The sequence below is a fragment of the Arvicanthis niloticus genome, chromosome 27 (assembly GCF_011762505.2).
Source record: "Arvicanthis niloticus isolate mArvNil1 chromosome 27, mArvNil1.pat.X, whole genome shotgun sequence".
Classification (NCBI taxonomy): Eukaryota; Metazoa; Chordata; class Mammalia; order Rodentia; family Muridae; genus Arvicanthis; species Arvicanthis niloticus.
This window is the reverse complement of record NC_133435.1, coordinates 20641826-20655709: the sequence shown is the minus strand read 5'-3', so window position 1 is coordinate 20655709 and position 13884 is coordinate 20641826. Positions and strand designations below refer to the sequence as shown.

The 13884-nt window shown below is 39.5% G+C and overlaps 1 protein-coding gene across 3 annotated transcripts in view; it reads left to right on the top strand.

Moving 5' to 3' along the window:
• The window catches only part of Arhgap24 (Rho GTPase activating protein 24), a 375083-nt gene that overhangs the window by 224979 nt on the left and 136220 nt on the right, over positions 1-13884 (top strand). Inside the window, exon 1 of one of the 3 annotated variants that reach the window (XM_076926343.1) lies at positions 3156-3400. The exons of the other annotated variants lie outside the window; for them this stretch is intronic. The gene's annotated coding sequence lies outside the window, so the exon portion shown is untranslated. Of the gene's footprint in view, positions 1-3155; positions 3401-13884 lie in introns of those variants that run through there. 3 annotated transcript variants of the gene reach the window in all.

Sequence of the window (13884 nt, the reverse complement as noted above, 5' to 3'; positions counted from 1 at the left end):
GCCAAGGCTTGTGAGGTTCTATGCATCAGTCTAAGGTGTGAGAGACCCCAATGGACGAGATCTCCCCCGAGCCTAGAGCACTGTGACCGAGAAGCTGTTGCTCTGAGGCCTCCTTCTTTGGCATCAGCTGAGAGCTCTGCAGCACAAAGCGTACACTTCCTTCTAGTGTCCCTGTAAACCCAATGACTGAGAGATGGAGAGTGGATGAGTCCACACTGCTCCCCCTATGCACACAGCCTGCCCCAGGGCTCACTTCTGCAGCAAGAACATGACAGAGTCAGCACCATGTGTCTGGACTTCAAAGTTTAGCAACTCTTCCAGAACAGTCTGGAGTAAGTCAGAGACGGTGGTGAGACCTGAGCTATTTCAGATAGTACAGAATTTACATATGGACAGCCCATGTTCCCTCCCCACGCCATGAGTGAAAGAGTAGGCTCGAAAGCCAATTTCTTGTTGCTTGTTCTGGTCACCAAAACTTGGCCCTTGAGCATCCTGCTCTAACCTACTTGGAGAGCTCCCGTCTCTTGGATTCAGTGCAATCTATTATTACATCATCTGAGGCTCAGCCTACTCCAGCTCTAAATGGCTTGCTGTGCAAGCCTCTCTTCACAGTTCCTTCTTTCCCTATGTGAAACACCTGCCTCACTTGGCCTCACTTCACTCGGGTCTAAATGTCACCTCACAGTCTACTTCCCTCACAGTTTGACTCCTCTTTCCTTTGGCTGCTTCTATCAGACATAAGGTAGCTGTCAACATGACAAGCAAAGCTCAGGAAATACAGAAAAAAGAAGGAATATCCCTGGTAAACACAACATATATATATATATATATGTATATGTATATGTATATGTATATGTATATGTATATATGTATATATGTATATATGTATATATGTATATATGTATATATGTATATATGTATATATGTATATATGTATATATGTATATATGTATATATGTATATATGTATATATGTATATATGTATATATGTATATATGTATATATGTATATATGTATATATGTATATATGTATATATGTATATATGTATATATGTATATATGTATATATGTATATATGTATATATGTATATATGTATATATACATATATACATATATATTAGTTGTGTTATATATATATTAGTTGTGTTATATATACATACATATATATATGTATATATACGTATATATACATACGTGTGTATATATATGTATGTGTGTGTGTGTATACATGCACACATACTTATGCACAGACATACATACACATGTGTGTGTTGGGGGGGGTGGGCACTCCTTACTTGGCCTGTAAATCATGTGGTAATAATGTCTTTGGAATTTACCTTTGCATAGTTCTTAATTAGACATAATCAGGAATTACGAAAGGAGAATGGAATTCTCCCACTGCATCAACAATATCATGCAGTGTATTTTTTCCAAGATTTCTTTCTCAAGGCTCATGGTTGAAATTTCAATTTCTTATTTTTCAAGGACGGAGAATTTGGAGAAATTGCTAGCACAACTGTTCATTTGTCACTTTGAAAAATATGTTTCAAAAATTTTAATCGTCACTGAAGCATTACATTTTTATAGTTATTGTTCACACGGGCATTATTTTCTGTCCAAATCCAATACAACAACAGATGACTTGAAAGTAAACAAGAACCATGAAAACCAAAGTGACTTTACAACGAAGAGTTTGAGAACGAGTAATAGTTGGCAAGCTGTTGGCATATACCTATAACCTTCATGCTTGGGAAGCAGAGGCCAGGGTCTGCTCTAAGTGTGAGGCTAATGTGACCTATGTAACAACTCCCAGGCCCACTTAAAAAGAGAGAGAAAAGAAAAAGGTATCAATTTAAAGATGTCCCTGAGTTACCTGAGCATTTGCTTGTCTCTCCTTTTGTTGGTGGTGGTTTCTTGATATGATTTCATTATCTTCAAACTCATGATCTTCCTGCCTCTGCTTCCCCAGTGCCAGGGGTATAGACAAGTGACACCATAGCCAGCTCCAGTCATGTTTGAATTTCAGGATGCCAGATAGGGTTTGCTGTTGTGTTTCAGATCAGAATCAGATGGGAAAATAATGATGACTAGGGTGATTTCAGTGAGGCCCCTTTTGTATTTTGGGTTATCTCAAAAAATAGGGGGTTGTTGGGCTTTTGTGCAACTCAGTGTTACTGTGTAAAGGGAATACAATTGAAGTGTAAAAGTGATTTAACAATTGGTATAGAAAAATTTTCTTGAGCCTGTAACCCCAGCATTGGGGAGACAGAGACGAATTTATCCCCGGAGTTTACTGGTTCATGTCAGAAAGCTCTAAGCCAGATGCTGTTTCTAGAAAGAGCTGAGAAATGCCACCTCGTTGCTTTTTTGCCCTCCACACAGACAATATATGCACATACACCTGTGCACACATTACAGACATGCACACACATAGAACCTACACAAGGAGTCAAGATGTTTCTAGATCAGGAACCATAAGAACTATATCTCTCTTTCTGATGCTGAGCAGAAAAATTCCAGATGAGAGCTAACCCCTCTCCTTTGAGGGTCCCTTCCTGGAGTGTGCTCTGTAAGGGCTAAAGGTAATATCAACCATCAAAAAAGGAAGACTTATGGATCATAAAACTCTCTTGGAAAAACATAATCCCCTAGGTATACAAAGAAAGCAGAAATTTGGGGGAAACTTTCAGCATTAAGGGTTTTGAAGCTAGGGAAGAAGCTGTCTCTGAGACAGATGGCTCTCACATCCTAACTGTCTTCCTGCTACTGCCAGTGCCTCTCAAGGTGTGGTTTATAATGATGCACAGGAAAACAAGATCATTTCTTCCCAGAGCTGTGCTGTCCCTGAACTGGTAGTTTTAAAATCTTACCTATTAGTGAAGCCATGGACAACAGAGCTTCCTGACTGCAGTGTTTAATTCAAACTTTTTGCTTTCTCTGGACTTCACTTTCCTTATTAGCAGAACAAGAAAAACACTGGGCTTCAGGGTTCTGGTGAGCTACAGTTCATTTATCTTCTTTGTGCTCCGCTGTTTTTCCAAATGCTCAAATACTACATTATTTAAGGTATATTTCCTTGCAGAAGTCCTCCCCCCCCCCACCCCCCTCCCGTTTCTCTGTCTCTTTCTTCAATATATGGGATGGGAGGATACTGACTAAGTCTGAGGGGAAGAAGGAGGAAGAAAATTAGCTGCAGGAAGAGTTTATAGTCCCGTCTATAAGAAAACTTAAATATAGCTACCAGTGCTTTGAAAGAAACGGTTTATGTCCAAACAATATTTTCCAGACGAGCTCTGTACTTTCTTGCCAACAGAATTAACTTTAAAGTGAAGGCAGTAGACAGTTAAAGGAGTCGACTCTGGGACCAGCTGTGTATAGACAAGACCAATTACTTATAAGGTACTGTTTTTTCTCATTGAAATCTTGAGGGTCTGTTTGTTTTGAGTACAAGTGTTCTGTGGGCATTTGATCTTCGTTTATCCTTTTACTTTATCTCCTTTCTTTGAGGAAATAGAAATCTTGAAACTAGTCTGGGTTTTAGCCGTACGTTTTTGTGTTTGTTGGTTGTTGAAGCTGCCGGGATTGTTTTGTTTTCTGGGGCCAAATGATCTTTGTCAATTTATCCAAAAGCGTTCTTCAGCCTTGTTCTTGTCCCGTCTAGTCATGTATGATCTTTGACTTTTATTGTATGTGATGTATAGGTGGCATATGCCGACTTCCTTAACTGAGGGGGAGGGGCTAACACATCTTCAACTTCAACTATAGAATCAATACAGAGCCCCTCCCAGAAGAAGAGGAGGAGGTAGCATGTCTGGACATTCACCCAGGCTCGGAGCTTAGAAGATTTAATCTGAAAAAACAGACTTCTAAATTAAGGGTTTACCAATAGTTTGCATCTCTACTTAACTGGTAATTTTAACTCTTCCTTCTCTTTGCTGCCATTTTTTTTTTAAACAAATCCCAGTAAGTTTGTTAATTCACTTAAAGTAATTTCTCTCAATTGCTACAGTGCTTGCCTACCAAACATGATCCCTGCGTAAGCTGCATACATCCCGTGTTGGGGTGAAAGGCTATATTCCTGGCTCTCTGGCAGGGGTAGCAAAAGGACCAGAAGTTCAGGGTCACACATACATGGGAAGTTTGAAGTCAGTGGAACTCTATAACAAAAATAAAATAAAGTTTATAAAGTTTAATCTTCTCCACCTTAAGGAGCAACAAGTCTGACACTTGCCACTTAGTTTCTAGTTACTGACCCATGCAGGTTCTCCCAGAGCCAAATGTTGGAAACAATCCAACCTAGAAAGAAGGTCAAAGGAAAGGACAGTGACAGCCTTTCATTTGAAGTGCTACTGTTATCCCTGAGGCCTGGCCGGTCAACTTGAAATATCTGCTGCTGGTCTAGAAACAGGAAATGGAGACATGGGCTTCTAAGAATTGACATGTTCACATTGACCTCTAAAACTCCCATATGCTTTTGAAAGGATCAGCCATTAGTACACATTTCCCTCTTGGAAATCTTCTGTATGTCTCTGTGGAGGGAAGTAAAAAAACAAATCTTATGTTTCCTAGATCATAAGCATTAGCATGTACACACAGGCTAATGAACATACATGTACACACATGACCACACTTTTCAGTAATTCAGTGATGCTGTGCACAGTGTGATGCCCTATGCAGTGTGATGCCCTGTACAGTGTGATGCCCTGTGCAGTGTGATGCCCTGTGCAGTGTGATGCCCTGTGCAGTGTGATGCCCTGTGCAGTGTGATGCCCTGTACAGTGTGATGCCCTGTGCAGTGTGATGCCCTGTACAGTGTTTTGTCCTGCGCAGTGTTTTGCCCTGTGCAGTGTGATGCCCTGTGCAGTGTGATGCCCTGTGCAGTGCGATGCCCTGTGCAGTGTGATGCCCTGTGCAGTGTTTTGCTCTGTGCAGTGTGATGCCCTGTGCAGTGTGATGCCCTGTGCAGTGTGATACCCTGTGCAGTGTGATACCCTGTGCAGTGTGATGCCCTGTGCAGTGTGATGTCCTGTGCAGTGTTTTGCCCTGTGCAGTGTGATGCCCTGTGCAGTGTGATGCCCTGTGCAGTGTGATGCCCTGTGCAGTGTGATGCTACACTGTGTCTGAAGATTTTACTTCTCTTGAAAGTTCACTTAATCAGTACACCTTTTTGAATTATTTTCTTTTAATTTTTGTTAGTTTTTTCTTTCTATGTTCAGTCTTAATTCAAAATAATAAGTTCTTCAGTTATCATAAAGACAGCTTGCATATCTCTATAGCTCTTTTCAACCTCAACTGTTCTTACAAAATTATTAGTTATTGGTTAATGCAGGCCAAGAGAACAAAATAGAACAAGCAAACTTATAAAAGTATGGATGGAATAAGAGGCGGTGTGTTTCTGTTCTGAGAAAAGGGCACAGGCACAGTGACATCTATTTTGGGTGCTCGGGAAATGTTTGGCTCAAGCCCAAGTTCTTAGTTATGGTTTGTAGTAGAGGTTGCCATGGAGGCTGGTCTGGAATACATACCACATCTCTGAATCTGAAACAAAAAGCACCGTTTGGTTTCCTTCCTATAAAGTTCCTAGAGGTATGTGTCAAGAAATCCATGAGTAATTAATCCCAAGCAATGGGCTTAATATTACTCAAGCTCAATTGTGTTACTCAGACTCATTCATAGGCGTGCTGTTGGCATGCATGTGTAGCTGGGAAGAGCATAATGATAATTTGTAGAGAAGCCTAAGGACAAAAAATGCTCTTAGTGTGTGCTATTCTGTGTGGAGACCATAGTTTAAGGGGAAAGAAGTAGTTAATGCAGGCTAATTGTGTGGATAATGCTTTGGGTTTCTTGAGCAAATTCTAACTTATTTTTAAATTCTATTAAACTGAAAAATGGCATAAAATAAGTTTACAAGCCATATGTGTTGGATATATGACAATATCGGTTGTCTTATCTTCAAAGATTTTCATGTTAAATTCTAGAACAAAACTGAGTCACTGAATTCTCAATGATATTGAGAATGATCATAGTCACTTTCATGAATCCAGTTTTTTACACACACACATACACAAGAGCGCTCACACATGCACACATGCACACATATGCACACATATAAACACATATATACACACACATACATACACAAATACCACATACACACACATGTACACACACACATCCCCAGACAAATAAGCAGAGCCATTGGCAGACAAAGAAGCTTTATGAATGCATGACAGTTGTTAACTCAATGTTAAACTGAGTCCTTGCCACTTACTTGGTTATACTTCCTTCAGAACCATGTTGATGGCTAATTCTTGCATCCCCCACTCCATTCCATTCCCGGGGAAAGCTCCTTGGTTGTAACAGTGACTTCAGATCTGCATGTGTTCAGAACTATCCAGAATCTTTGCATGCTTTTGCTTCCTAATGCTGTCTGACAATAGAAAGACTTCTCTTGTAAGAAAATCCTATTCCAGTCAAAACATAGGCTTTCAACATTAGAAAATATGACTTTCTATCATGGGTTCATTTTCTTTGACATTTAATTTTCACATTCATACCTTCATAGAAAAATTGTCATACAAGATGGCATTCGTTTGGCAACCAGGACTTCAGTGCCACAGGGCAAGAATCCTAAAAACCCAAAGCAATTGTGAATAAATATGTACCTGGGAGGATTTGATTTAGACTGACCAGTTTTTAAACTAGAAAGGAAAGAAGCCACTTTAAGTAAACTAAAGCTTCTTTGTATGTAGGTAACATCTTAACACAGTCTTTTCTAGCATAAACTTAGGGTTCTCTAGAAATGTTAGGATCTGTCTCCTTCCAAACTAGAATTCAGGGAACAAGACTTATATTTCAAAAAAAAAAGTCATACTCAGTGCTCTGTTTCTGAAGGTGTTAAACAGGGAAGAAATCACTGTTATGTTCTCATAAAAATCTGCATTGAGTTACAACCCTTCAGGAAAACTGCTTAAGTTAACTTAAGTGCATCCTTGTAGACTGGCCTTGGTGTAATATAAGTAAGGGATTTTAGATAATTTAAGAGGTGATGTGGTCAAAGATCATGGTTCATTTTGTGGTTATGCAAGAAACATCTGTTGAACAAATATGCAATTCAAGCCTTTAAAGGTATCAACAAATAAGACAGCCCCAACACTCCTGTGGTTCACTGTGTATTTCATTATGTGGGATTCACACTGAAATGCCAATATCCCATTACTATTTTGCTGTAAACTCATAAAACTGCTATTAGCCAGCAGTAAATTGGAATTTTAAACCTTCCGTGAAGAAAAGGCACCACAAAATCTGTAATTAAGAATTTAAAAGCAGAATTATAGACTGGGGACCTAGATGCTGCCTGGCTTTTGGGGATTTTTGTTTTGTTTTGTTTACATTGTGGTAGACATGGTGGGAAACTTTGTGTCATTTTACTTTGTATCATTTTTTACTTTGTATCACTTTGGAGAACAACAAAGTAGAACAGAGCTGTGTGTTGTTCTGTTCTCTGCCTGTCTGCCTGTCTATAGACAACAGAACACATTTCCTGTTACTATACTATATATTGTTTCATGCCCTGTTGGGAATAAAATTTAGATCAGTGTGTTCTTTCACATAGTATTTTTGCTGATTTGGTTATGTTGAAGAAATAGTTGAAATGAACAAGTCCTTCAAAAAAAAAAAAAAAAAACCCACGGTGGAACAAGGAGCAAAGTCTGTAGCCATGTGACTCACTTAGATACAGTATTTCTATTCTCTCTCTCTCTCTCTCTCTCTCTCTCTCTCTCTCTCTCTCTCTCTCTCTCTCTCTCTCTCTCTCTTACCATCCCCATCCATCACAGAGACCAACTATCTGAGGGATACATTCACACGGCAGGAAAAAACAGCACAACTTCCTCCACTCCGAGTAAGAAGTCAGACATGTCCTCTATTCCCTGAAAATCCCCAGGGGAAAGAAGGGTTCTCTCTCTCTCTCTCCTCCAAGGAAGGGGTCAAGAGTCTATTCCAGAAGTCTCTCTTACACAAGGAGTGATAAACATTTAAAGCCATGGGAACTTTGTAAAATAGCTGTCATTTTGTCAATGAATCTTTGCTAAGGCATTTCCTGAGCCACTGGTGTTTATGGAACTTTTAAACAAAATGTTTTTGAAGACAGCACTAAGACTCGATTCACACATTAAACCCCCACACTTGAGATGATGCTTTTCCTCCGTGTGCAATTAATGTTCTGGCCTCTGTTGCACTAAAACACCAAACACTCAACTTAGCCATGCACTATCCTCTGTGCTGCAAAACTGCATTCGGCCTATGCTTCCTCAATTCCCTCTTATGCCTTCATGCTTTGAAGTCCAGTGTTCAATTCTACCTGAAGAAGGTTGGGGAGGATGGCCAGCTCAGTAACGAGTCTCAGCCGGTTTTGTCTTTGTACTTACCTTCTGTTTTCTCCATTCATGCTGTTCTCTCAAGTCAGGCTCCTTGCCATGATTCTGCCTTTTGATGAGGGATTTTGTCCCTGGTTCTATTTGTGTTCAGGGATTCCTTCTCTGTCTCCTCTGCAGCAGTCAGTGGTTTTCTTCCTATGTTCCTGATTTGAATTCTGCATCTGCCTTATTTTTTTTCACAGCTTTTCCTTCCTCTGTAAATTTCATCTACGCCTGTGGCTTCAGTCCCAAGCCAGTTTAGGTATCTGCTCAGCAAATCTGTCCTAAGTTATATGTGAGTTTTCATAAAGGGCGTTAAGTTATGGTGTGTGCCTTTCTGGTATCTGTATGCCCAGCTTTGCAGGAAACTAGATGTCAGCCACACTGCACAACCTGCCTCCCTCTCCATAGCTTCCCTCACTAAAATCACCCCTCACTGTGTGTCTCCTCTCTCACTAGAGAGCAGACACCAATAACCCCAGGCTCTGTTGTTTTATTTTCACACATGGTTTCCTTATAGCCTATGATTAGCTCACTCCAGGACAAGGGCTTTAAATTCAGAGGTCTGCCTGCCTCTGCCTTCCAAGCTTTGGGATTAAGGGAGTGAGCTGCCAAGCTGAGGTTATCACAGGTTAAAAACTGTGTTCTTGACACATTTCTCTCTTTATTCTCATGGCCACCACATTGTAGAACCTTGAATTATCTTATCCCTTGTTAGGTTTTTGCCTCGTAGCTGTTCTTTCTCTAAAGAACTCACCATCTAGCTATCTGTGTGGCAACTTAAAACCAAAGATAGATAACAGATGCTGGATGGATAGATAATAGATAGATAGATAGATAGATAGATAGATAGATAGATAGATAGATAATTAAAGGCTTCAATAACTTTTCAATAGATGAGCAAGAACCAAGACTGATGAGTTTGATTTCAGGGTTTGAGTTCTTGTTAGAGCATTTACATGTGTTAGCAGTGTGACATCCCCAGTTGTTCTGAGCCTTAGCATGCTCACCTACAAGTAGAAGTATCAGTGGATGGGGATGTCGCTGTATTCCCAACCCCTCTCTGTGCCTGTTCCACTGATCTGTGCAGATCTTTTTCCCTTAGGCATTCAAAACTAAAAGGATTCAGTTTGAGAAAAGGGATCTCATGCCATTGTTTCCAAGAAAAGGAGCATCGACTGGAGACCTGGCTTCTCAGTTAAGAGCACTAGTTGCTCTTCTGGAGGACCCAAGTTCAGTTTCTAGACTCTACATGGTGGCTCACAGACATCCATTTCTCCACTTCTGAGGGATATGGCAACCTCCTCTGGCTTCCATGAGCATGAGACACACATAGGGTGCATTGACACCCGTGCAGACAAACACTCATACGTGAAAAACAATGAAAAATAAATCTCCAAAGAAGAAGGGAGTAGCAATAAAAATAAAGTTATTCCTCTTTTTAGCAATCATAAAATATAATTAAAGACATCTGTGTTCAGTGCTTGCGTGTGGCTTTTTTTATTGTTCATGACTCAATCTAAGAATCATAAAACAAGCAAGGAGAGTTGCTGATTAACATATATGTTGAACCATCATCTCATTGGCAGACTATCTATTGACCCTATTTTGAATTTAAGAATCAACATAGGCGAGATGCCTCAGTAGGTAAAGGCAGTTGCTGCTAAGACTGATGGCCTTCCATGGAATGAAAGAACAGAACTGACATCCTCAAGTTGTCCTTTTGTTCTTTCATCTGTGTGCATAAAGTGGTATAGGACACATGCACACACACATACACACACACACACACACACACACACACACCTCGTTATAGAACTAACCAAAGAAACAACCACACAACAGTTTAGAAAGGACTTCATAGGGTGCCATAATCAGATTTAAATTGAAAGTGAAAACCACTGTAAGAGCTTAAGATGTTCATTATACTTTTGTCCTAGAGTCTTGGGGTAATTAAGTTTTTTTGAAGTGATACATGCCTTTCACTTTAGGTAGATAAAATGGCCATTTGTCTGGCACTCTGTCTGGGTTTCCTGAGGCTGCTGTTAATGTCTTTTCTATTGCTTCCTCCTAGAAATGTACTACAGCTGTTTCTTTCAGAGGAATTGGGCTTTTCCAGAGCACCAGAATTGTGTCTTATTTTACTTCACTAATGAATTTACAGATTACTTATCATATCAAGCAGCATACTTGTGGTAGGGAAGTTGGATAGGGGTCTTAAAGGCATAGTAACTAACTAAGCCTTCACTTATGTCAACCAATCAAAACTATCCAAACTAGTATAACTGAGCTCTCGATGGTCACATAACAAGATTGGAGTGGTTTTTCTGCTGTAAGGGCTTTGCATTCATACCAGAAAGTAGTCCTGAACTCACAACAGAAAAAAAGAGAACTTTCATTCTTTTCCCATTCATCTTCCAGTGCCAGGAGGAGGAGTTAGAATCTAGTGTACAGAGCCGCTGTTGGCTCCGAAAGCCATTCAAACATGTGTATGCTCAATTTTAAACCTACGTGGGGTCTGAAATGGGAATTAGTGGCCTGTATAACAAAATAATAAAGTATTTATGATTTGCCACAAGTACACCTCCTAATGTACCAAAGTAATGCAAATCATGCCAGAGATGTTCTTTATTTACATTTAACAGTACCAGTTAGTAATACCAGTGTTATGCTATGGAAGTTCCATAAAACGAAACTGTGTTTTTATAGTTTTATTAACACAAACATACATAAAAGGCACAAGGGGTGGAGCTAAAGATAAAGCACTTAGTATGACTCATGGCTAATGCAGAGGTTTGCCTCTGCCTCTGCCTTCTCTCTCATGTGAAGGTTTGGGTCTCCATTTCCTTGTCTTCCCATGTGAGTTACCATGTGTAGGTGGTTTTCTTTGTTTGTCCCTTTGATTTTGTTTCAGTTATGTTTAGTTTTGCTTTTCCAGAGTGGACCTTGCCTAGATCTTGTCTGCCTAGCAGTCCTTCTATCATCTGACACACTTTCTCCAACCCTGCCTGCCCTTTCTCTTCCCTGGCCCTCCACTGAGACCTTCATTTTCAGAATGGCTCATTGGCTGGTCCATTGTCCTTGCTCACCTGTACTGTAAATTCTCAGAGGACAGCATCTCTCTTATGTCTGTTCGGTGAACAGTGGTTAGGATGGTACCTAAAAATAAATCTCAAAAATTGAGGTCCAACACTGCTCCAGTGTGGGTGTTAGAGATGGACGTGTATTCTGTCTGACATGCATTTATGCAGAATAAGTAGCAACACAGATCAGTGTCTAGGTTTGACATACATATTTCTTACTGATTCATATTTCTTACTAAAGTAGCAATGATTTAAATATCTCATTAAATGTCATCTGGACATTACTAACTGTTACAGTTTCTGTCATGCCATTACATGGTATGATGATAATATGATAACTCATATTACTCATGGTAATATGAGTTTGTTGTCCAAACTCATAGCTATTTGACATGCTTACTTATGACCTAAGCCCTTCCATTGGCTTTGCTCACATCTGATTCTTTTTATGATAACTATCTTCCAATTGAAAGGATAATTCATAAAAGAATTTTGGATATTTTTCTAAGTAACAACTTGGAGTTTGGGGTATTTTTGTTTACAATAAATATTCTTTCAAAAGGCTAACCTAGAAGGCCTTAGTATTTAAAGATTAACTTATTACAACAAAAAAGAGAGATTTTTACTATAACCCAAGAGCACATGAGTTGTGTGATATGGGAAACAGAAAAATCAAAAATGAGATTAAAAGCCCCAAAGTGTTGCAAGAGAGAGAGACCCTAAGTAAAGTCCATATTCTCCCCATATATAGCTTAAGCATGCTAGCCCTTTTTGTCCTGGGAATACTTTTATTCCTATCCATCATGTTAAAGTTTATCTTTAACAACATCAACATGTTGGCAGCCAAAGTACATGGCTTGAAACTGAAAATGGACCCTCAGACAGAGTTATTAAATTAACAGTCTGGCAAGCCAAGGATGGGTAGGATTCTGCACAAAGCCTTATCAACCTAAGACATAAGTGCATTGCTTTTGATAATGCATATTCTATGACAGGTAAGGAAGGCATTCTAGGCAGAATGACCTAAGACAGGCTCAGTCTTGTTTATAAAATAAAAAATGGGGAGAGGTGGAGAGCTTTGGGGGCTGCTTGGCAAGAGCCTGACATGGGACAAGGACAAGGAAATGGGCTGCTTGGCAGGAATATGACATTGGCCAAGAACAAGGAAGTGAGCTTCAGGCAGGAATCTGACATTAGGCTAGAACAAAAAAGTAATTTCAAGGAGGAATCTAAATATTAGGCTACACCAAAGAAGTAATTTCAGGCAGGAATCTAAATCAGGCTAGAAAAAGGAAGTAGGCTTCAGACATGAAAATGACTTTGGGCTAGGACAGAGAAGTTGGCTCAGATATTTTGATCATCCTAATAAGCCCTTAGAAACAGTGATCACAGGAGTGTTCACAGAATTTTGTTTATTGCCTTACTTGTTCTTTGACTATTTGTGTTTTTTGCCTTGCTTGTTCCTTGACTATTTGCATCTATTGTATTGCTAGTTCCTCAAACTAGAACTGACCTTAATCCTTGCATGTAATTAAAATGGTATAAAAGCAAAAAGGAAGAGGGAATAGGATATGAGGGGTTCTAGGGAGGGGGAATGGGGAAAAGGGATGGCATATGAAATATAAATAAATAAAATATCAAAAATAAGACCAAATCTGGGGTGTGTGAGATGAGTTTCAGAGATGCCCATGTGTTCCAAGGATGAAGATCATGGCATCCTCCCCTTCCCAGGATATAGAAAGAACACTGCATGTTCCTGACACCAGGTAATGCTCAGTTCAAAGAAATTCCTAGATTGATTTTCCACTTATGGTAGAGAAAAGAATAAGAACACTGTATTTCATACACTTGGTCTTGTACAACAAACATTCATTCTTCAGCGTGTCAATATTTTAACTTAAACACATTGCTTTTAGCTGCCTGTATTACTATAGAAAATTGGAGTGTCAAAATAATAGCTTACAGTTTTCTCTGAAGTGCACATTGTATGTTTGCTTTGGCAGCAAAGGGATTTCAAGGCTTGAAAGACCTAATGTAAAATTCTGTATAAGGTCTCAAGCATAGAAGTGAGATACAGAGATAAAAAGACCAATCCCACAGAAGGATCTTCATTTTTGACAACCAGCAAGACATTCAGGGTTTGGTTTCTATTTCCTAGAAAGTCTGGTTTCCAGGACATCAATGCCTTACTTGTGTTATCTTAAGGAACACCCGCACAAAAACTGAAATTTCAGCAGGTTGTTCTAAAGGATTGTTGCTTGGGTAAAAGTGCATTATAACACAAGTCTACCCTGGAACTCAACAGCAGTCAAAGAGAGTGGTGTACTAAGTAAGTCCAGCCCCATGAAATCAGTCAGCACATGGTGGAGTTAGAAATAGGACT